The following is a 22,448-nucleotide window of genomic DNA, read 5'->3' as shown; positions in this document are numbered from 1 at the left end:
ATATATACGTCACACGAGATAAATGCATATGCTTCCAAGCGCTCTCTGGACCCCAGGAAGCGGGCACGGTGGCTTGGGGGCGCTGCTTTTTCTCCCAGAAGCCTTCGATCCACTTGTCCGTTGCTAAAAGTTTTAGGAAAGATTTCTTACGTTATTTTTAAAAGATAGATAAGCACAACAGGGTGAGTGTACTTCATGTCATTGGATTGTACCGTTAAAAATGACTACAACAGTGCTCGCTTCGCCAGCACGTGTACTAAAATGGGAACGATGCAGAGAAGATTAGCACGGCCCCTTGTGCAAGGTTGACGTGAAAATGTGTGAAGCTTCCATATTTGGGGTTTCTTTATGTTTCCAAGGAAAGGATTGAGTTTTTCTCATCAAAACTAGCTCTTTTCACAAATAAATTATCAGGTTACACTTGAAAAAAATGATTAAAACGGTAAGTTATATATATGTATACATATATACACACATACACACATGTATATATACACACATGTACAGATATACACACATATATATACATATATATATACACACGTATATATACACACACATATATGTATACGTATATATATACACACGTATAGATACACACACACATATATATACATATATATATACACATGTATATATATACACACATTTATATGTATACATATATATACACATATATATACACATGTGTGTATATATATACGTATATATATACATGTATATATGTGTGTGTATATATATATATATATAGCCCATTACTAGAAGGATAAATAGGATAATACAATTTGTAAGCAGAATTCAAAAGCATAAAGAAGCACTGGGCTTTTTACTTTATAACTGTGATGTATCTGATATTAATTTTAGCAACCAAACACTTCTAAATGGTCTCTTCTGCGCATGAAACGACCCTCATGTTGATATTCCAAAACCCTTACCTTGACCACAAAAAGCCAGGACAATTATTTCGTCGGTTGACTGAGCTGGACTTTATGGGGGTGGAAGAGCGAACTCAACCTGCCTCGTTTTTACCACTTCCTGTTAAACTTGTTCTGTGGACAGTTCTTTATCCACTCCTGGCTGTTACTCTCACATGGGTCCCACAGCTTTTTGTGACTCTTATTTATTATAAAGAACCCAGTTCCATCTAATAAAGAAAAGTATAGCCCAGTGGGGATGTGCATCTACGTGCTGCACACGTGTGATGAGCTCTAGACATCATATTCCCATGTCTCAAGGCACGGTGGGAGTCTCCGGCCCCGAGGCCAAGTTCAGGCTCGGCCCATGTCTCACAGCATGTTCAGCGGTGAAAGGTGCATAACCTCGTTAAGCTCAGGTTCCACGCCTGCGAGATGAGGGTGCTGCTGTTGCTCTTGGAAAGATGTGAGACGACGTCTGTGGAGGCAGCTGCAGACAAGGGACCCTGCAAATATCCACCTCTCCCCATCTGCCCTTGTACATGTGAAAGCATCCGACCCGTACGGCCCTCCGCTCACCGCCCCTGCCCTTGCCCCCGTGCTGGCTTCTCTGTGAAGAACGCACTCGGGAGCCCTGACCCGCCTCTGGTTCTGAAATAAGCTCCCAGAGAGTTGACCTGTGCACGAAGGCGTGATGTAACTTTGCAAATTAAATGTGTAAGGCTTTTAGAAAAACGATGCCCTTTCCTCCCCAGCTCCCCACCGCTGGGAGCAGGTAATTTGTGGGCACATCTGTTGCAGGTGTTGGGGAATACTCTCGGAGATATTCCTCGATCCTGGCCTGGGGTCTAAAGGTTGAGAAGCTGGCTCCTGGGACCCGGCGATGCCTGCAGCGTCAGAATAACAGGAGGGAGGGGGAAGGCCTGGGAGCAGGGCTGGGGCTGGGCAGGTGGCCAAGGTGGCTGGGTGGGTCAGCAAGCGGGGAAGCCAGAAAAGACCAGGACCGCTGTCAGGGGCAGGAAAAGGAAGCAGGGGCTGCAACCCGAACATATACGCGTACCGTGTTCACCCGGATGCCATTTACCGGATGTCTCTGGCCCAGGCAAGCCACTTCGCCCCTCTTGGCCACAGGAAGAGGGCCGGCCTGCTTCGCCCCCAGGCTGAGGTTGTGCTGGCTGGCAGCGCTTTAATTTCCAGAATATGCCTTCTGGGCATTCGCATTCTGCCAGGTGCAGGAGGTGGAGGCGGGGAGGGCGCAGGATCAACGAGAAGAAGAGGCAGCCCGGCCGGAGAGAACCCATCACTCTTCTTCCGGTCTGGCCCGGGCTCCTCATTTTTCTCAGCAAAAAATCCAAACTCGGCTTCGAGATCCACACGCAACTTTGGGATCCGGCCCTGGTGCCGCCATCGGGCAACATTTTGCAAATGCTCCTTTGCTACCCCGAGACAAAATCCGGAGGTCGCACGATTTTTCCACACGCTGAACCACTGATCGGGGTTTCAACCAACATAATGCCTTCACTGTAATATAAAGGTGGGAAAAGAGGAGTCGTAGGTAATAAGACAATGTGAATTTCATCAGGTAAACTCCCTGGCCGTGACTTCACTAGTCAACATAAGGACCTGCCTTTGTGTGTGAAGCCATAGCCGATGCCACAGGTACAAACACACGTGACAACAGACGTGATCCTCGGGAGACTCAAATTCCAAAAGCGACGGTGTCACGTGGGTGACATGATTTCCCAACTTGGTGAACGTTACTGGGTCGCGTTCCAAACAGAACGCACAGGGCAACCTTCCCTTAATTTATATGACAGTTCCATTCCCAGACGAGGCCACGTATGGCTGATACCCTGCCCAAGTGACCTTCAGTTTATATGAACGGGAGAGTTAAGTCCAGGGTAAGATGGCTTGCCACCTACATGAATATCCGTCAGGACACCCCGAAGTCGTGCAGGACCCAGGACGGCCCATTGCTCTGTGGGACCGTGCCATGCGCCGCGTGAAGTCTCACGTCCTCGGTGCCTGCTCACTGAGCCTGCGGCACTCCCTTCCCACAATTATCTCGAACAGTCTCAAGAGGGCAACGTTGACCGCCTTGGGAATCACTGATCTAGCCCCTGCCTACCTCTCCAACGTTGGCCTTGTCCTACTCTCTCCTCCTTCACTACATTCCCGGCCACATGAGCCCTTGGCCATTCCTGCAACACATCACAGGCCTTTGCCTATGGCATTCCCTCCCCCAGGAATGCTGTTCCTTAGCTGTTCACACAGCGGCCTTCTCACCCTTCGTGTCTCAGCTCACATAACATCTCCACGGAAACAGCTTGCCCAGACGCCCTATCTACAGTCATGCGCGCATCCCCAGGCCTGCCAGTCTCAGCCATGGCCCCCTGTTCTTGTCCCTCACACGTCGTGCCGGAACGATCTTTTTCTAGGTCGTCTTTCTCACCAGACTGGGGTCAGCAAACTTTTCTGTAAGGGTCCAGAGAGCAAATAGCTTAGGCTTTGCAGGCCATATGGTCTCTGTCACGGCAACTCCGCTCTGTCCTTACAGCTCAAAAGCAGCCACCGACCACATGTGAACAAACGGGCATGCCCGTGCACCGATAAAGCTTTATTTAAAAAAAAAAAATTTTTTTAATGTTTATTTATTTTTGTGAGAGAGAAAGACAGAGCACGAGCGGGGGAGGAGCAGAGAGAGAGGGAGACACAGAGTTCGAAACAGGCTCCGGGCTCTGAGCTGTCAGCACAGAGCCCGTCGCGGGGCTCGAACTCACGGACCGCGGGATCGTGACCTGAGCCGAAGCCGGAAGCTTCACCGACTGAGCCACCCGGGCGCCCCACCGATAAAGCTTTACTCACAAAACCCAGGTGGCCGTCGGGTTTGGTCCACGGGCAGGTTTTTCAAACCCAACACTAGCCTGTAAGCTCCTTATTTGTCCAGTTTCCTCTTGAACTCCTTGAGTCTGGCACAGTGTGGAGCCGATGGGAGGAGCTAGAAGAGTGTGTGCTGCACACATGAGTTTGTGGTCCAGCTCGAATGAGGAACAACCAGAAAACACAAGAAAGGCCTTCCAATTCTCAGCACGTAGGGAAAGCATTTACACGCTGGTCACCCATCCAGCACTGAAGGAGTCTCGATAAGGAAGGGCAGGAGAATTCAGGGAGGGCTTCCCGGAGTCGGTGACCCTGAACAGCAGCTGAAGGCAGGATGGGATTTGGACCATGGTAGTCGTGGCCCTCACTTGTTCAATCGTTAATTCATTCTCTCATGGGAGGGACTTGTGATGACTGTCCCAGCAGGTCCAGAAAACACCAAGATGCACACGCAGCTCTGCCAGGGAGGGAGAAGTCCCTTGAGACCACGAGTGACAGTTGTTTGCTCTTCGAAGGAGTCACTTGAACTCCTTCTCTGGAACAAGAGTCAAGGTTATTCCCACGCTTCCCTCTTGGTTTTCTTCCCTCCAAAGCCCCAGGCCCTGCACTCCCTGCAGACCTCCTAACTGCTTGTCCTTCTTCTCTCTCTGCCTTGGCTTCTCAGAAACTCAGAGCCACATGGATGGCACAGAGCCTTCCGTGGAACGGATGTGGCTGCCTCATTTCCCTTTCCCTGGGATTTCTCGTCAGCTCGTCAAGTTGTAACAGACACACCTCTGCAGGGCAGCCCAAGTCCTCTCCGAGGTGAGCCAGGTGGCTTCCGTGTTAAAAAAAAAAAATTGCAGAATATTCCTCCTGTCTCCCCACCTGCTCCCACCCTGAGCCCATTTTATTAACACTGAGCTTGTTTTGAAGTCGAGTTTAAACAGCCCAAGTGATTGTTGGTATTTCATAACTAGTCCATTTTCTAGCTGCTAACAGCGGGTAACAATTTACGTATTTCTCGACACAGTATCGATACTGCATCATCAAAAAAAAAAAAGAAGAAAAAAGAAAAAAGGGTCCGTATAGGAACTCGAGGCCATGATCTTGTAATCTCCTCGGCTCTGTGCCCTTGCGGTGACCCTGACTCACTATGTGAGGCGGGACAGGTCCTCCAGCATTTCTGCAGGGAGCACGGTGAAAGCTGGAGGCCACAGCCCAGAAGATACTAATGGTCACAAGTGAAAAAAATCCCCAAAGGGCTGCTCTTGGCCGAGGGTGACCCAGAGTCAGTCTTTGTGGGATCCGAGAACCCCTCATGCGTTCCTTTGTTTGTTCGCCCATTCAATAAATCAAGTACCTTTCTTTCGGGTCAGACACCGAGCTGAGCACCGGGGGGGTCCAGTAAACAAGACCAGGAAGGTTCGTGTCTCCTCCCCCCGGCCCCGCCGTACCCAACCCCGTAGAGTGGGGAGGCCACGATAAGCAAGGGAGCTACCAAGTGAACAAGCTCATTGCAAACTGTGCCGGTATAACGATGAGCAGAGGGGGAGGGGGGAAGGACACATCAAGAAAGGCCTCTCAGAGGAGGTGACCTCAGAGCTGGTTGCGGAAAGGGCAGGGGAAGCGAAAGTCAAGGAAAACAACAGCGAAAGTCCAGAACAGGAAAGAGGTTGCACGTGGAAGGTGCCGGAGGCCAGTGAGGATTCCTGCCTCCACCTGAGAGGTTTTGGGGCAGAAAGGGAAACTGTCCCTCCCTATGTGCCTGTGGGGACAACCGGCTGTCACTCCCCTCACACGGGAGGGAGGAGAGGGCAAAACACCGATCCGAACAGTGGGAGACCCAAAACGGAACAAATTGGGGCGCCTGGGGGCTCAGTCAGTTAAGCGAACAGCTCTCGGTTTTGGCTCAGGTCATGATCTCACGGTTCGTGGGTTTGAGCCCCGCGTGGGTCTCTGCAGTGACCGTGCGGTGCCTGTTTGGGATTCTCTCCCTCCCTCTCTCTCTGGCCCTCCCCTGCTTGTGCAAGCACGTACTCTCTCTCTCTCTCTCTCTCAAAATAAATAAACTTTTAAAAAAGAACAAATAAAAAGTAGGGGTAAAAAATGAGCCAAGAGGGGCGCCTGGGTGGCGCAGTCGGTTAAGCGCCCGACTTCAGCCAGGTCACGATCTCGCGGTCCGGGAGTTCGAGCCCCGCGTCGGGCTCTGGGCTGATGGCTCAGAGCCTGGAGCCTGTTTCCGATTCTGTGTCTCCCTCTCTCTCTGCCCCTCCCCCGGTCATGCTCTGTCTCTCTCTGTCCCAAAAATAAATAAACGTTGAAAAAAAAAATTAAAAAAAAAAAATGAGCCAAGAAGCCCCTTTCTCTAAAACCAGCAGCCCCTGTCCAAGTGGGCACGGCTGAGATGTCTTTCAGCCAGTGCCTTCGACTGCCAAGGGTCCGGCCCCTTCCAGACTTCACTGAGGACCCCAGGCCCCTGCCCCAGACCACGCCTGGAGGCTCCGGGTCCTTCGCGGTGCCATCTGGAGGACCGTGTTGGGAATCACCAATGATCTTGTATTAGGTGATGAGCTAAAGCTCTTCTCTCTGCTTCCTTCTCGAGACAATGCCATCGTGGGCCCGCCTCGGAAGAGAGACGAAGCCACTTGATAAACAGCAAGGGCTTGTGGCCCCATCAGTGAGTGGGGGATGCTTTCAAGCCTTTCAGAACATCGTCACCCATGCCCGCAAGCCGGGGGCACTCATCTGGGGTCTGCCAGCGACATCTGAACACCAGGATCACGCAGTGACAAGCAGGGAAGGCACGAAACTCTACCTCGTCACCTTTTTAATGAGTAAAATCCTCTGGCTGCTGCCGGGGCCCTCAGAGACCAGCTATTAATGAGCGCTTAGAATAGATTGCGCTGTTTTCTCCATGTACGGTGGCCTGGGAGAGACACTTCAATTTCCATTTTCCATCTGCTGCCACGTTCAAGTGTCTCCTTAAGGGCAGGAAAACACTTGGGCACATTCTGTCTTTAAAGAGACATGTTCCAAGAGAGTATTCCCTCCCCACAGCCGCATTCTATATGTGAACGTTTTCAATTTCCAAAGCATATATTTAGATTGTGTATATGGAAGCCTGTGACACCCGGGGGGTCGGGGAGCGGGGGGGAGAGCAGGGCCTCAGCCGCACACGCAGCCCTTCCTGTCCCTTGGGGCTCAAAGAAGAAGGCTTCTGGTTTTGTCCTCAGATTCGGGGGCTTCACTCACTGAGATGGGGACAAGGACAGCCTAAGTTTTATTCCTAGTTATGACCCTTGGTCCCAGCCAGCAGACACGTGGGTCCTAATGTGGGGAGCGCCACCATTTCCACAGGGCTGCGTGTGAGTGCAGATTGGGGAAGGGGGCTGGGCCCCGGGCCGGGGCCACATGGGGCCCAGAAAGGAGACATGACTGACCCGGGCCCACATGAGGGCCAGGTGATGGGGCTGGACTCCCACAGGGGTCTTCCTAAGACGACAGGAGCGGAGGAGGAAAGAGGAGGAGGGGAGACAAGAAGGACCTCTAGACCACAGCCCGTGCCCGGAGGTCTCTGTGATGTCCCCGCGGTCATAGGAGCCAGTACCCACAAGGGGAGTGAGAGTGAGTTTGGGGAATGCGCCCAGTGTCGGGGCAGAGGGCGGGAGAATGAACAACCTTGGGCTCTCGGTAGTTACCAGCTGCCTTAGCTCGGCCACCGTAACAGAAACACCACAGCCTGGTGGCTTAAACAGCAGACATCAGTTCCTCGCGGTTCTGGAGGCTGAAGTCTGAGGTCAGGGCGCCAACACGGCTGGTTTCTGGTGAAGCCTCTCTTCCTGGATTGTCGACGGCTGCCTTCTCACCGCGTCCTCTGACGGCAGAGCGGGAGAGAAAGCTCGGCGCCTTTCGCCCCTTTATGAGGGCACCAGTCCCATCGTGGGAGCTCTACCCTCACGGCCTCATCCAAACCTAATTACCCCCTGAAATGCCCACCCCGCAAACACCACCACACTGGGGATTAGGGCTGCAGCATATACATTTGGGCCGGCGTTGGGCGGTCGGGGGGACATAAACACTCAGTCCATAGCACCAGCTGTGTGATCTCGGGCAAGCCGCTTAGCCTCTCTGAGCCTTCACGTTGCATCTGTAAAATGGGATCAGAGTCCCCCTGGCTGTAGGTCTGTTGTCAGGATGGTGGGACCTGCCACGTGTATAGTCCCTGGTGCATAGACAGAGCTGGCACAGTGACATCTGTGTTCGTTTCCAGAGCCCAGTGATCGTCAGCACCCTGCAGACCAAGAAACCCATTCCTCCAATCCACCTCGGGAGACCCACAGGATAAATGTGTCACGAGGAGCAGACATCCAGGGAAATGCAACGTACCCACGCTCTGAAAAGGGACCGTGTGGGACAAGCCGCTGACAGGTGCGAAGTACCGTTGATTCCATCACGGTGGCCGTCCCCAGAACAAACAGCCCCAGAAAGCACAGGGGTTGCAACCCTAGGTCTGTGGCATTTCCAGTTATCTCAGAGCGCATCTAAGATTCTCGCCAAAGATGGCTTGAGTTTTCTCTCACTCAAAACGCCACCTCTCTCCGCCATCCGCCCTTCGGCAAGTGGGCGAGGTGACCCAGTTGTGCTGTGGCAGAGTCTGGTTCCCCGGCACCCATTCTGCCTCATTCACAAGCGTCCACGGTCTTGAGGCAGTGAGGAGCCCAGTTACAGAACCTGCTTCCCGTCCTGTCCCACAGCCTGGTGTGGCCACACGACTGTGTTCCGGCCAGTGAAGCAAGAGAAGCTCCTAGGAAAGGAATTCTGGAAAGGTTCTCTGGAAGGGAGAAGAGACAACTAGAGAAAGACGCTTTCGCTTTGCTCTCTTCCTCCTTCCTGCTACCTGGAATGTGGACACGATGGCTGGAGCTGCAGCAGGCATTCTGCAACACTGAGGACAGGAGCCAAATGTGGGGAGTGGCGGAGCAGGCGGAGGGACACAGCCTGAGCCCCAGATGATCGTGAAGCTACCATACCAGGACCTCTTGCACATCAGAGGGACACCTTTATGCACTTAAGCCACTGTGCTTTGCATTTTCTGTTAGGTACATTTTCTGTTAATCCTAATATATATACTTAGTTACTAGAGGCTATGAGTGTGTGAATAGGGGAGCCCGGGTCCCTAGCCACCGATCTGTCCTCGGCAGGAGACACAGGTGGGAGGGGGACAGGAAGGGGACAGAACATCATGGCGCAGGGCGAGGGTCCGGCACACCTCCTGGCGGGCGCCTACCAAACTTGGCTAGTGCTGGACCCCAGGTGAGTGATCCGTCTCTCCCCGTGTCACCTTCTGGAGACTTCTAGCGTAAGCCAGAATCTAATAGGGGGGCGGGGTGCTGCCACAGGAAAAGAGCATAGGTCAGAATGAACCGTGGTTCGAACCCTACCTCTGACTTGCTAGCTGGGTGACTTTGGGGAGGCCACTTAGCACTTAAGCCTCAGTTTCCTCCTCTGCAAAATGAGAATCATAGTAACACCTACCTCAAAGGGTTAGAAAACTATAAATAAAGTGCCTGGAATTCAACCCTCAGAAATGATAGCTCTTATTGTTTTTGTAGATTCGTTCTGAACTGCCACTGTTTTCAGAGAGAGGTTTTGGGGCAACGGCATATCGCCTCTCTGGGAATGCGGGCGGGGAGCAAGGCTCCGGCCAGATGGCAGTGGTCCACCTCTTCCCAGGTAGGGTGAAATCCTCTCTAGGGTCCCGAAGGTCACTCCCAGCTGAACTAGAAAGAACGCAGAGGCAGGAAGGAGGAGCCGGCACCTGTCACTGACTTCCTCACTAACTGGCTGTGTGACCTCAGGCGAGTCACTGCCCCTTTCTGGGCCTCAGTCTCCCCACCCATGAAATGCGGCTGCCAAACCCCGTGCCTCAGACCCCTTCCAGCATCAAAGCGCAGCCCTCCCGTGACGCAGAGCATCTGGAAAACCAGGATCGGAACAGCCAATCCGCCTGCCCCACTTACGCCTGCTGCCGATCCTGCCCCCACCCTCCTCACCCCTGCCAGCCATTCTCGGATATTCTTTCCAATTGTACCCTATCATTTTGACGGCCTGCTTCAGAGAGAAACATCATTTCTGCAGACAGTAAGGCTAGATCTGAGGATGGGGGGTGAGAAGAAATCAGAGAGAGTAGTTTGACTCCCTTTATGCAAACGTGATGAAACAGTTCAGATGTGCAAACCCTATAAATTGGAAGACGGTCGGCTTGTAAAAGAATCGTCTAGAAATACAAATAATCTTGCTCATCCGAGCCTTGCTCCTATGGATGATGGGAAGCAAATTACGTTGAGCGTTAGCCACCGAGCATGAGGCCTTAACCACGTACTTAACATGCGTCACTAATTCAGTCCTTGCCAGGAGAACCCCATCAGGCAAGCGCTCCTGTCCTCACTCTGCCGGCAGGGTAGAGAGACGGCAAAGTCACAGATCTGGCTTAAACTGAGGTCACGCTGACAATCAGTGCTAGTGCCAGGACTCTGATCTTGATCTAATCTAGGCCGTCGCCATCACCCCATCATACCTGAAAGAGAAACACACGAATGGGATGAGGTCGGGCAACAGAACAGAACTTCGCCCTCGAATCAGCTGTCAGCGGCTGGCTGTGTGACCTTGGGGCAGTCTCGGAGTCTCTCTTTGCCTGCGTTTTCTCATGTGTCAAAGGCAGGCATTGGAGAGCTCAGAGCCCCGCTCTGCAGAATGGCACCTGCTGGTCGATCTCCAAGCTTCCAGGATGTTCCGCCCCACTTCGTACTCATTACACCCCGGCTGCCACGGGGAGCTCCCGCAGCCGTGGAACGGTGCCCTGCTCGGGGACCTCCGGATGGACAGATGGCGGGCTACCTTGACACGCCTTCCCTTCCCTGCCCACCGCTGCCCGGCTCCAGGACGCCACGGGTGCCTCCTGGGTCCCCCAACCCAGGCACGTCCGCTTACAAACCTAAGCGTGTAACACTGCCCACGTGGGAAAACAACTCCCGTCCTAGAGACTCTGCTTACCCAGCGGTGTCAGGGGGTGGGCAACCCTCGCCTGCATCACCCTTCACCTGTCGGCCGTGCGGTGCCAGAGTCTCGTGGCATCCTGCGAGACTCTTGCAACGTGTAGATGGTGCTGCTGTAAAGAATTTAACAGGCCAGCAACTGACACCCGAACCCCTTTGGATTCACCGATGGGTCTGATGCCCGTGAGTTGCCAAAAGCATTTATTGTCTCGTAATTTGATTTACTTTTTTCCATGCTGCTCCCAGCGCCTGCAAGTAGGGGCAAAATGGCTGATGTCTCCAGATGCCACAGAGGCTAATAAAGCTTGCTGTGCTCCCAGCATGCTCTCTGCTGTCAGAAACCGGCAATTAACTTAATAGGGTTCTTGAAATGGAGTCGATCCGGGAAATGTGGCATGTGCTGACACTCTCCCGCTGATCCAAGCAGCCTCCCACCATTGACTTGCAGGGTCTGTTTGCTATTTGAATTATTTAGGAGCTTGTTATGTGAATTAAAAAGCAGCACTTTGCAGCATTAGGTCTAATATTTTATGATCTTCAATTGATTAGGTGGGCTTTCAGGATTACACGGAAAGGTTAAGACAGGAAGCTCTCACCAGTCTGCTTTGGTCTGCAAAAACCTGGATGAGAACCCAAAAGGAGCCTGCCTCCCTTTTCCCTTCCAAAGGGAGTCTTCTGGAACCTGTTTTTGGACCATCAAAGAGCTTTTCCACCCTGAGGATACCAGATGCCCTGGGTTCTCGGGACCCAAGGAGGCTGGTCCCCCATTTCTCTACCTTTCATTTACGTCTTTCTTGGCACAAAGATGCCACTGATGATGCGACGCCCAGAGGGACGGCATCCCAAGCCTGGGCCTGCGAAGGGAAAGCCCTGCTGTGGGTTCCCAGCCACTCAGTTGGGCCTGGATGGGCACCATTTCCACGCCTGCTCTTGGCCAAGGGTGTGTCTACCAATACCTCCCTCTACCATGCGTGCCAACTCATGCTTTCCTTGCCCTGCTAGCTGTCACCACCCTCTCCCCTGGCCTATGGCAATAATTTTCCACTGGGCTTCTCCCATCAGCCCCCTTCCAGTCCACCCTACATTCTGCAGCTGAACCTAGTTCCAGCTGTGAAACTCCCCTGCTCAACAGCATTCCATGGCTCCCCATTGCTCGTTAAGTATATACTCATCAACCTGAGCCCAGACTCTCTTTCTAGCCTCATCTTCCATTGCTACCATATCAACCAGCCAGATTGAGCTACTTAGTATTCTTTAAAAACACCTCTCGCTTCGCTCAGGGCGTTCACTTGGTGTGTGACGCCTCTCTTCACCCACTGAAACTCTACTAGTCCTTGACCATGAAAAGAGTAAATAAGTACATAATACAGAGCTTCCTGTATTCCAAGCACCTTAAATGGCATTATTGAACGCCATTTAACCCAACCCGTAAGGTAGGTACCTTTACTATTTCCATTTTACAGATGGCAAGACTGAGGGTCAGAGAAGCTAGCGAACCACCCCAAGGTCACTGGGCTAGCTGGGATTTAAGTCCAAGTAGACAACGCTCCTCTCAATTCCACTTCCGTGGTAAAGCCATCCCTGCCTTTACCCGGGTGCCCTTTGTCCTCTGAGGTTCGCACCGTCCACATTTTCCACCGCGCTGACATATTCAGGTAGCAGGTGCGGGCACACAGCTCTCTTCCCTACCGGGATGGCAACGCCTTGAGACTGGGCCTCTCTCGTTTTCCTCGCGGGGCTTAGGGCCCGAGTTTGCGCAACACAAAGGAGGTGTTGACCCAAGCAGGCTGTCGACTTGCCCAGAGGGTGGTTCCCCGCCCCAAAGTCACAGCCCCTGGAAGAGTATTTACCTGGTCCTCACTGCGCTTGCCACGCGGTAGAAGGAGGCATTGCCGGGTGCCCAGCGAGGGATGGCACAGGCTGTAAAGAGTGACTGCAATCGGAACCCGGGCACCTCGTCTCTTAACCATGAAACCTTGGGGAAACGAGTAAATTAGCCTCGCTGAGCCGTGGTGTTCTCACCTGTGAATGGGAATAACGATAGTCCCCACTCTGTAAGGAAATTATCAGAATTAAATGAAATAATTCATCAAAAGCACTTGAGAGACGTGGTCCCTAGCACACGTTGGGGGCCTAGAAAAAGTCTGCTCCCATTACCTTTGGATTGACCTTGGTTGAGCCCGTAAACCACCGCGTGCAGCTGTGGACCCCGGGTCTGGCCTTTCCACGCCTCCACCTCCCCACCTGGAACACGGGCTATGAAAAACTCACCTGATAGGATTATGGGGAAGGATTTAATGAAATAACAGATGGGCCCGGAACAGAACAGACATTCAATATAGTAATAATAATGTTATTTTTAATTAATATAACCTTCGCCCAAGCGGAGAATATTTACTTTTCTAGCACGCCATAACGATGGTCCTTGACCCCTGGAATCAACAACCTTGTGCAAAACAAGTGACACCTGCCGCCCCCAACCCTGCAGCCGCTGTGAGGAGAAAGGCGAGGGTTGCCACACAGCCCCGACCTCCAGAGGGCGCTCAACTTAACAGAGGGGGGCAGGACAGAAAGAGCGGGTCTGCTCCAGGGCAGGAGGGCAGGGCCGCAGGCACGGGGGCCCTGAGCGAAGTCCCAGAGACTCAGCCGGGAGGAGCTGCTGACCGATCTGTCACCTGTGATCCATCAGAGCTGCCGGTCGTGCCACGGGGATGAGAGCAAGCACTTTGGCATCAGTGGCATGAAGGAGAGCGCCTGTATGATTAGTGATGCCTTCTTGGGACACCTCTGCCCTGAGACCCTAGGCTGCCACTAAGCCACCTTAAGTAGGGAGTTGCCTTCAGAACCTCTCTGCTGCAAGGAGGTCCTGAAGCCGGGAAGTTGTGCCCAGGACTGTTTCACCACCACGTTCTGCTGGGTGTTATTCTTGGAGGCAGTTGAGGTCCTCACCTTGGGCCACGTGGACACGTGGACCAGCTGAAGGGGAGCTGGGACCCAGAAAGACTCTCAAATACGTGCAAAATCCCGTAGGAATGTATGGAGGGGTATACGTTAGGTGGAGGTTCTGTATATGTCAGGCTAGGCTAACCTCTAGCTGCGGTAACAACCCCTGCATCTCAATGGCCTAATGCAACATGTCACAGCCCCAGCAGACCGATAAAGAGTAGGTGATGAAGAGCTCTGCTGGGTGCCCGGGGTCAGGATGCTAAGCGTCCGACTTCGGCTCAGGTCACGATCTCACGGTTCGGCAGTTCAAGCCCTGCGTCGGGCTCTGTGCTGATGGCTCCGAGCCTGGAGCCTGCTTTGGATTCTGTGTCTCCTGTGTCTCTCTCTCTCTCTCTCTCTCTCTGCCCCTTCCCCGTCCACATTCTGTCTCTCTCTCTCAAAAATAAAAATAAACATTAAAAAAAAAAAAAAGAGCAGGTCTCTGCTGACAGGAGCTCCACCGTCTCCAGCATGGGGCTTCCCAGGTCACCCTGAGCACTGACGTCAATTCAGTTGGCAGATGGAGGGAGGAAATGTGCATGAAAGATCTTACAAGAAACTTCAGGGGCCAGGCCTGGAAGCAGTATATGTTACTCCCGCCCACATTCCACTGGCCAGAACTCGGTCACATGGCACCCCTGATTGCAAAGGAGGTTGGGAAATGTAGTCTTCCTAGGTACCCAGGAGGGAAGGAAAACTGGTTTGGAGAACACATAGCCTTTCAAAAAGGACTTGAATGGGGGGGAAGAAAGGTCGAGAGAAGAAGAAGAAATACCATTAACTTTATGTACATTGTTCATTTCGTCCTCACTCTTAGTAGATCTTTTATTTGATATCCATTTTATAGGGAAGGAAAGCGAAGGCCACAAGACTAAGCCACTTACAGAGGATCACACGGGAGTGAACGGTGGAGCCCAGAATTACACCTCACGCCTGTCTCTTGTCACCATACAGTCTTGAAGGCACTCCATTTTGTGCCTTTCGTGTCTGACGCATTTTGAGTGGGAAAGCAAATGTGAGTGGAGAAGATCATTTTGAGCTTGTACTTTGGGGTCAGCTAACACGTACGGACGTACTCTGTGCCAGACGTCATTCAGAAGGCTTTTCCACGCATCGCATCATGAGCTCCTCCCACCGAGCTTGTAAGATTCATCCAGCTGTTGTCTCAGCTTGATGGATGAGAAAATGGAGGCACAGAGAAGTTAGCCAACTTTCCCAAGGCCCCACAGCTAGTAAGCGGGGGCACAGGGACCCCGACCCTAGTGACTACGCCAGTTCTGTGGGCGTGCCCTCACCCGACCCGTGCGTGCACTCATTCAGCACCCGGTTGCTCGAGGCCACCCACGAAGTCGAGGCAAACGGAGAAGGCGTTTCCTTCATTCTCGTGCCCCCGCCATGCAGCCCAGGCCTGCCCCCTTTCCCTCAGAAGTCAGAGCCTGACCGTGGGAATCCGCCCAAGGACACGTGGGCACACCAGCAGCGTCACCAGCCACGACCGAGCCCAGCAGCCCGTGGAAGATGGCTGCGTCCCCTTCACAACCCCATTCGAGCCTCCTGATGGTTTCACGAAGGTAGGTGTTTTACGGTCTCCAGCCACTGCCTCACTTAAGCCAAAATAAATTCGGTTAATGGGGCCAGGAGCAGATCTGGGGCGGACGTGGAGGGGAACCAAGGCAACACCACGTCTCCTCAAGCCACCCTGGCCCTCTGAGGTATTGTTTCACCCAGGGCGAGGCCCTGGGGACGGGAGAGCACGTCCCCTTGCCTTGCGCCTTGTACGAGGCCAAGGTGTTGACCTCCGGCGGACCCCGAGACTCAGGAAGGCAGGGCGGAGGATGGGAAAGCACCGAGGTTAAGGGCCGTGGACGCCCAGACAAAGGTAGAACTAAGACCAAACGTTCAGAAGCAGGGGACCAGAAGGAACCACCCCCTCCCACCCCCCACCGCCGCCCACGTCAGGTCTGCACCTACACCTGTGAAACTGTGGCAAAAATGCCGACACAGGAGTCAGCCCGACTTGGTTCAGGACCTGCCCCTCCATTCACTAGCCCCAGCTGTTCTACCCCCTCAGTTGCTCGGCCTGTGAAATGGGTGCAATGTCAGTCTCACATCACAGGACTGTAAGAAGGCCTGGGGGGGGTGAGCCCAGGAAGCACCAAGCATGGGGTCTGGCATGAAGCCAAATAAATCCAAGTGTGGGCCCAGGGGCGTTTGAATGCAGTCGTCTTAGAAACCAACAAACAGGGGCGCCTGGGTGGCTCGGTCGGTTAAGCGTCCGACTCCCGCTCAGGGCACGATCTCGCGGTCCGTGAGTTCGAGCCCCGCGGCGGGCTCTGGGCTGACAGCTCGGAGCCTGGAGCCCGTTTCGGATTCTGTGTCTCCCTCCCTCTCTCTCTGCCCCTCCCCTGTGCATGCTCTGTCTCTCTCTGTCTGAAAAATAAATACAGGTTTTTTTTTAAAAAAAGAAAGAAACCAACAAACAAAAAGTCCCCGACTGTAACCAACTTAATTCTCTAATCATCTGTATCACCACACGAGACACCTCATTATAGTCATTTGTTTCGCAATTAAAATAACCCCCCCCCTTCATTTTTCCCCGGGCCGTGTGGCAGGATCTTTGAGGTCGGCCAGTCACTGGTTCCCACAGTGACCTCGCGGACCAGCGCCCACAGAACTGAATGTTTTCTGAGGCCAGCAGTTTGTGCTTCACGGCTCACGTCCCTGGACATTATCGTCGTTAATCCTCACGGTGGCCCGGGAAGACAGGTAGAGCTGGCCTCATGACCCTCATCTTACAGGAAATGGAGACTCCCCAGGGGTTTCAGTTAGCAAGCAGCCGCCCCGGGGCTCGAGGCCAAGTCCTCTGGCTCCAAATGCCGGGTGTTTTTGGTGACACCGAAGGGGCTCAGCATTCTCCTGGGCACCGGGACTTTGAGGCTGAGGCTTTCCTTACACCCGGCAGGGGTCAGAGCAGGGGCCCCGGAGCGAGGCTCTGGGGGGTCTGCCATTGACCGGTCCTGAGACCTCGGGCAGGCTGCAGGACCTCTCTGCGTCTTATCCGTAAAGTGGAGGCGATGTGACTTCCTGCGCCTTAAGGTGCTGTGATGTGTGGAGAGCAATTAGCACAGGGCCTGGTGGCTCTAGGAAGAGCCATTACGTAGCACTACTGACACCCTGTGCGGGGAACCGCAGCCCCTCACCTCCCTCCTGTCTTTGCTTCGGATGCTCCATGACCCTGGAGGGCAGAGACTGAGACAGAGGTTCAGTGCAGCGTGGTGATTAGGAGTGCAGGCTCTAGTTCCGGGTTCAGACCCCATCCGTCTCCGGCTGTGTGACCTTGGTGAGCTCGGTGTGTGCTCTGAGACCATCCCCCTCCGCTCTCCGGAGAGCCAGCGGTCTTCAAAGTCTTTCCCAAAGACGCGACCCCGGCATGGGAGCTGGCCGCCAAGGATGGTGACCTTGTCCGAGATACTCATGGTTTATCGTGACCTCACCGAGTAAATAAATAGCGTGAGATGGGGAGCCAGGCCGGGCTCTCCAGAAATACTCTGTCCCTGGCTCCAGCTCGGGCACGGAGACACGGTGACCCCAGCCAGTTGACTCATCTCCCCAACATGAGCTGAGATGCCGAGGCAGCCCCACCCAGCCTCTCTCGGCCCTCACTGGCTCCTTCACATGGCCAGCAGGAGCCCGTCTAATAGAGGCGCTGGCTCTGGGGAGGGCGAAAGACAGGTGTGAATCTGCGATTAAAGCCAAAGAGGGACAATCAAAAGTGCAGAAAAGCTCTGACTGGGGGAGGTTGAGGACAAAAGGCCCGTGGCCCATGATGCAGCGGGTAGCTTGAGATGAGGCTGGGACGTTGGTGCGCCCTGGGGTGGAGGTCTACAGCGGTCCCGGGCCATCGGGGAAGACGTCAGGACTGGGGAGCCAATCCAGAAGGCCCCTCCGTCACTTCCCAGGTTCAGGGGCCACAGGGAGAGCTCAAAAAAGAACCGACTCCAGCCTCACGGTCAAAACTAGTCACAGTGGAAAGACCAGGACACCGAGTAAAGTCTCTAATTGACAGCCTTCCCAAAAACCTGAACCTCGTTCAGAAAATTACTGTCTTTTTTTTTTTTGATGTAAAAAAAAATCTAACTAATATGCTGACCATTCCTCTCATTGAACGACAGAAGTAGGCACTTAGACACGAGGTGGTTCAACTACTTTGATGCGCGGGCCGGGAGATGTGACTCCGTTCACCCATCGACAGTTTTTACAGAGTACTCCTGCTACATAGCAGACACTGGCCAAGGTGCCGGGACCTGCAGAGGACGAGACAAACAAGATCCCCATCTCCTACAACTTCTGCTTTGAGGAGGAGACAGACGATAAACCCAGAGCAAATAGAGAAAAACATTCCGATCAGGATAAACATTAGGAAGAAAACAAAGAGCTTTGTAATAGTGATGGGTGGGATGGGAAAGGCAGGTGGTCGCGAAGATGTCTCAGAGGGGGCCGCTAGGCTGAAGTCTGAAACAGAAGCCGGGAGAACAAGGGAAGAGCTCCACCTCCAAGTGCAAAGGCACTGGGGCAGGGACTCCTTTAGGGAGGTCCGAGGAAAGGAAAACATGTATGTGGCAGGGGTGGGGTGAGACCCGCTAACATTTGTAGGCACCCTGTGCCTGGCACCATGCTGGCACTTGACTGGCAGTTCATTAAGTGCCCTTGAGGACCCTTGAAGGCAGGGTTCCATTAGCAACTCCATTTAGGTCGTGGAGGCTGAGGCCAGAGAGGTTCAGCAACCTGCCCAGAGTTACCCATGGAGGACAGGGCAGGCAGGATTCCACCCGGGGACATCCCACAGCCAGAGTTCACTGGAGGAGATCCCAGGCAAGAGCTAGAGGACACAGCCCCCGTGCGCCTCGGAAAGGAGCTGGGATTTTGTTCAAGGCCAACGGGAAGCGACCAGGTCACACAGTATGTCAGTGGTCAGGTCAGTGACTATTGGCAGCCTTCTTGTGCACCAGGCTGCCGGCGGTGAGCCTGCGGAAAGGACACTGGGCAGGCGCCCCTCTTCGGACAGACACTACCGGCGCCCCCCCCCAACCCCGGCCACCCCCCCCCACACACACACACACCTCCTGGGCCCATCCCCTCGCCCCACCCCCACCCCGCGCCTCCCTTCCGACCGGGCACCATGGGTTTGGGGACGAGACCTGGCGCTGTGCGCGCGCGGCGGCTCTGGTCTCGGGCCCCTCCGACCGCAGGGACGCGCGCAGACCCCAGCCATCCAGCGCCGCGCCCAGACGGGGCTCAAAGATCGGCCTCCCCGCACTCCTCCCTCGGCCACGCCGCCTCCTCCGGGAGCCCTCGGGGCGCCTCTCGGCGCGGCCAGCACCGGCAGGTTACCAGGGAGCCCTTTCTGCCGTCAACTCTGCCGCGCAAATCCAGCTCTACAGGCCAGCCCGGGGGGCACGGAGCCCAGGGCGCCCCAGCGGGGGGCGCCCCGGCCCGTAGCGCGCAGACGCGGACCCCTGCGGGCACCTCGGCCCCGGGGGGGCGGCCCCGGGGGGGAGGGGGAGGGGGCGGCCCCGGGCTCCGTGACCCCCGGGCCGAGACACCAGGAGGGTCCATCCGCGAACCTCCGCATCCCGACGATTGCCGGCCTCGTGGTGGCGCGGCCTGATTGGCAGGTCCCCCCTTGGCAGGGGTGGGGACCGGGGAGGGCTGTTGTGCACAATCGCTGTTTTTACTCCTGCCACCATTAATTCAACTACTGACAGAGAAAGGAGGGTCCGCCGCGGCTTTGTGTCACGCACTCACTGTAATTTCCTTGAAAAGAATTAAATCACAATTACCTGCCATTCGTTTTGCATAAAACAAGCTGTAAGGGGCCCGGGACAACAGCCCCATTGTTGCCCCATTGGAACAATATTTCTCAATTCGAAACTTGAAACATTCGAATTAGCAGCTTCGTTTGACTACGGCGGCCCACGGATAGCAAGGCTTGCTTTGCGCCCCACCTCGGACTCCAGACATTACAGTTAACGAGCCTCATTTTCATTCATCTAAGTCTAGACCGATCTTTTAAAATCGTCGCATTTACGGTACAAATGCACCTCCCAAATGTTGGAAAGGAAAACGTAACCTTTTATCTGTTACGTAGCCCAATTGATAAATTATCTAAATGCCATGAAAACTCCTCTGGCTGGACCTAAACTCAGAGCAAACCGTAATTAACTCACTTGAGATTTGTTTCAATGTCTAAAGAAATCACGCTGCTTCTCAAATAAAGTTACTTCTGTTCTCATTCCTCCCCTTTCAGATCTGGTCAGCAGGTAAACATGACTGATTAGCCTTTAAACCAACGCTTTTCAAGTGTATTTAAAATATTCAATGCTGCAAAAATTACATCACCGTGAACCTGTGTGTTCAGCAAATTTGAAGCCAGGCTGAGTTTTTAACAACTTCTGTAAAAGTAAACTGCCGCTTCGAGTGAGCTGTAGTTTCCATTAGCATTCATAGTTTTTCAGTAACAAAATGCAACTGTTCAATCAAGCCTGAATATTGAAAAGAGCCCAGTTACCAATTGTAAGAACTCTGGAACCATCAGGAAAAACAGCAAATAACAGAAATACAATTGGTAACGTCCAGAGTTGTGCGCAGGGAGAACAACATACTATAGCAACTTGATGCATCTGAAAATGAAGAGGAGTCACAGAAAATAAGGTTGATAACAGAAAAGATGACCAGAAAGGTAGAATTTTTAAATCTGAGTAGTAAAAAAATAAAATAAAATAAAATAAAATATAAACTAAAGTAAAATAAAATAAAAAATAAAGAAAAGCTGAAATGCAGAGTTAGTGCCGAGAATAATTAGAATGTGAACTAAGAAAACTTATGACCTAGAAAAGCAAGTCAAAAAAGGAGTGAAAATGCATTTGCTGTAGTTAGCACTGTCTTTTCCTAATTTTAAAAAATGCAATTTTGTGGTTGAAATGTTATCCGTATTTAAGAGGTTTTTTTTTTTTTTCTTTAAAGAGTGAAAGCTGCTAGCTGACATTTTTTTAGTGAATGGCCTTTTCCTTTAAAAACATATTTTATTGTCTGTGCTCTTTCATTTGTTTAATGAATGTGTGACTTAAAAGGTTTGCTTTCATTTCCAGTGGCTTAAAATTTTTTAAAGTCATTTTTCCCTTTTGTGTGTGAGACAGAAAATAACCGTTTGGCCTCAGCAGAAAACAAATGACAAGTGGATCAGACCAAGGACTCAACTCTATTTTCATGACTGGGTTTTTGAAGAATAATCCGTAGCGATGAGGGAGGAAGGGACTCATCAGGCAAATGAAACAAAGTCCCTGATCTATATTCCTATTCGGATATCACCTCCTGGAATATCCGCAACATTTTAAGTTCCAGCCTAAGCCACGAATTCCTTCAGAACAAATCAAATGTCTTTAAAGAATATTTCTGTTTGAAAAGGAATTAAGCTCTCCTGAAAGAATTTTAAAGGTTGTGATATTCACAGTCTGATAAAGCAGCACCTTTAATGAAATTCTAATTAGCAATTTCATGCACTTTGCTATTAGTCATATCAGATTAGTGCACATTTTCACAGCCTTCCTTTAATTAAGTGCATTTATTCCAAGTTTCAAACACTTTCCTTATAAGATGAAAACTGTGCTGAAATGTTATTTAGTAAACAGAGGAAGTGTGAAAGTGTAGGTGTGCGTGTGTACATGGGCGGACACTTTTAACTGTCTACAAATTTTTTTTTTTTTTTTTTTTTTTACATTTATGGAGTTGGTGAACTCAGGTTTTCATTTCTTTTTTCTTGTATTCTCGGTGTTTCCTTGGGATTTCCACAGGACCGATTCAAATCCTTAGCCCAAGTACACATCATGTGTACTTTGGCTTAAAATGTATTTCTGGACGTGTATATATGTGGGAGGAATTTTTTGCTTCAAACATCTTTTCTGTATGTGTGTATGTGTGTGTGTATTGTATATGGCTAGTGTATGTACATATATGTGGGGGGAGAGAGAGGGGAAAGAATCAGAGAGGGGGAGAGAGAGAGAGGGAAACTATACCACGTACAATATTTAGTTTTTTAAATCTCTGACAAGCAAAGGAAAAGCATTCGCCCATAAAGCAGCCCCCGCCCCTCATCACCTTTTGCAGGCATCTCTTTTCCTTTGAAAACAGCAATATGATTTCTTTCGACCTTCTAAATTTCCTTCTGAAGCTCCAGCAAGGAGCAGGCAGCTTAGCTTGGTGAGCCGGATCCATGGAGCACAGGATATCTTCCTTCATTTTAGACCCTACTTGTCTCCACTGGGAGAGTTCAGCAGTCAAGCCAGCCTTTTCCAGGCAAAGCAGGGACCGACCTCATCTGGGGGCTCAAACCCTACAAAGCCCGGAATCCCGGGATCATCCCTCCCTCCCAGCCTGCTGGAGGGTTGCCCCAATTCAGGCAGATCATATTGTCTGGGAATCAAGCTGATCTTATCTGTAGCCTTTTGTCAAGCGGAAGTTTTTGTTGCCTGTTTTGCTCCGAGGTTGAAACTTGTAATATATTAACTAATTGCTCGCATCTCTAACACATGTTCTCCTGTTGGTGTCATTCATTTATACTGTAACATTTTTGACA

The 22,448-nt window shown here is 52.2% G+C and overlaps 2 long non-coding RNA genes and 1 other non-coding gene across 4 annotated transcripts; 1 reads left to right on the top strand and 2 right to left on the bottom strand.

The window, feature by feature from the left end:
- The first annotated feature begins 232 nt into the window (after positions 1-232).
- LOC123577580 lies at positions 233-337 on the top strand. The gene has a single exon (XR_006701938.1). It is a non-coding gene; the product is annotated as a U6 spliceosomal RNA (small nuclear RNA).
- A 6,251-nt stretch (positions 338-6,588) lies between these two features.
- On the bottom strand, positions 6,589-22,236 carry LOC123577137. Of its 2 annotated transcripts, none has more exons than XR_006701724.1 (2): positions 21,971-22,236; positions 6,589-10,353 (listed from the first exon to the last, which is right to left on the bottom strand). It is a non-coding gene; the product is annotated as an uncharacterized LOC123577137 (long non-coding RNA). The 2 variants fall into 2 exon arrangements; XR_006701725.1 differs by lacking the exon at positions 21,971-22,236 and adding an exon at positions 12,682-14,088.
- LOC123577136 lies at positions 17,902-20,087 on the bottom strand. Its single transcript, XR_006701723.1, has 2 exons — positions 19,015-20,087; positions 17,902-18,120 (listed from the first exon to the last, which is right to left on the bottom strand). It is a non-coding gene; the product is annotated as an uncharacterized LOC123577136 (long non-coding RNA).
- Positions 22,237-22,448: the final 212 nt, after the last annotated feature.

The sequence above is a fragment of the Leopardus geoffroyi genome, chromosome D2 (genome assembly GCF_018350155.1).
Source record: "Leopardus geoffroyi isolate Oge1 chromosome D2, O.geoffroyi_Oge1_pat1.0, whole genome shotgun sequence".
NCBI lineage: Eukaryota > Metazoa > Chordata > Mammalia > Carnivora > Felidae > Leopardus > Leopardus geoffroyi.
This window is presented reverse-complemented; position numbering and strand designations above follow the sequence as displayed.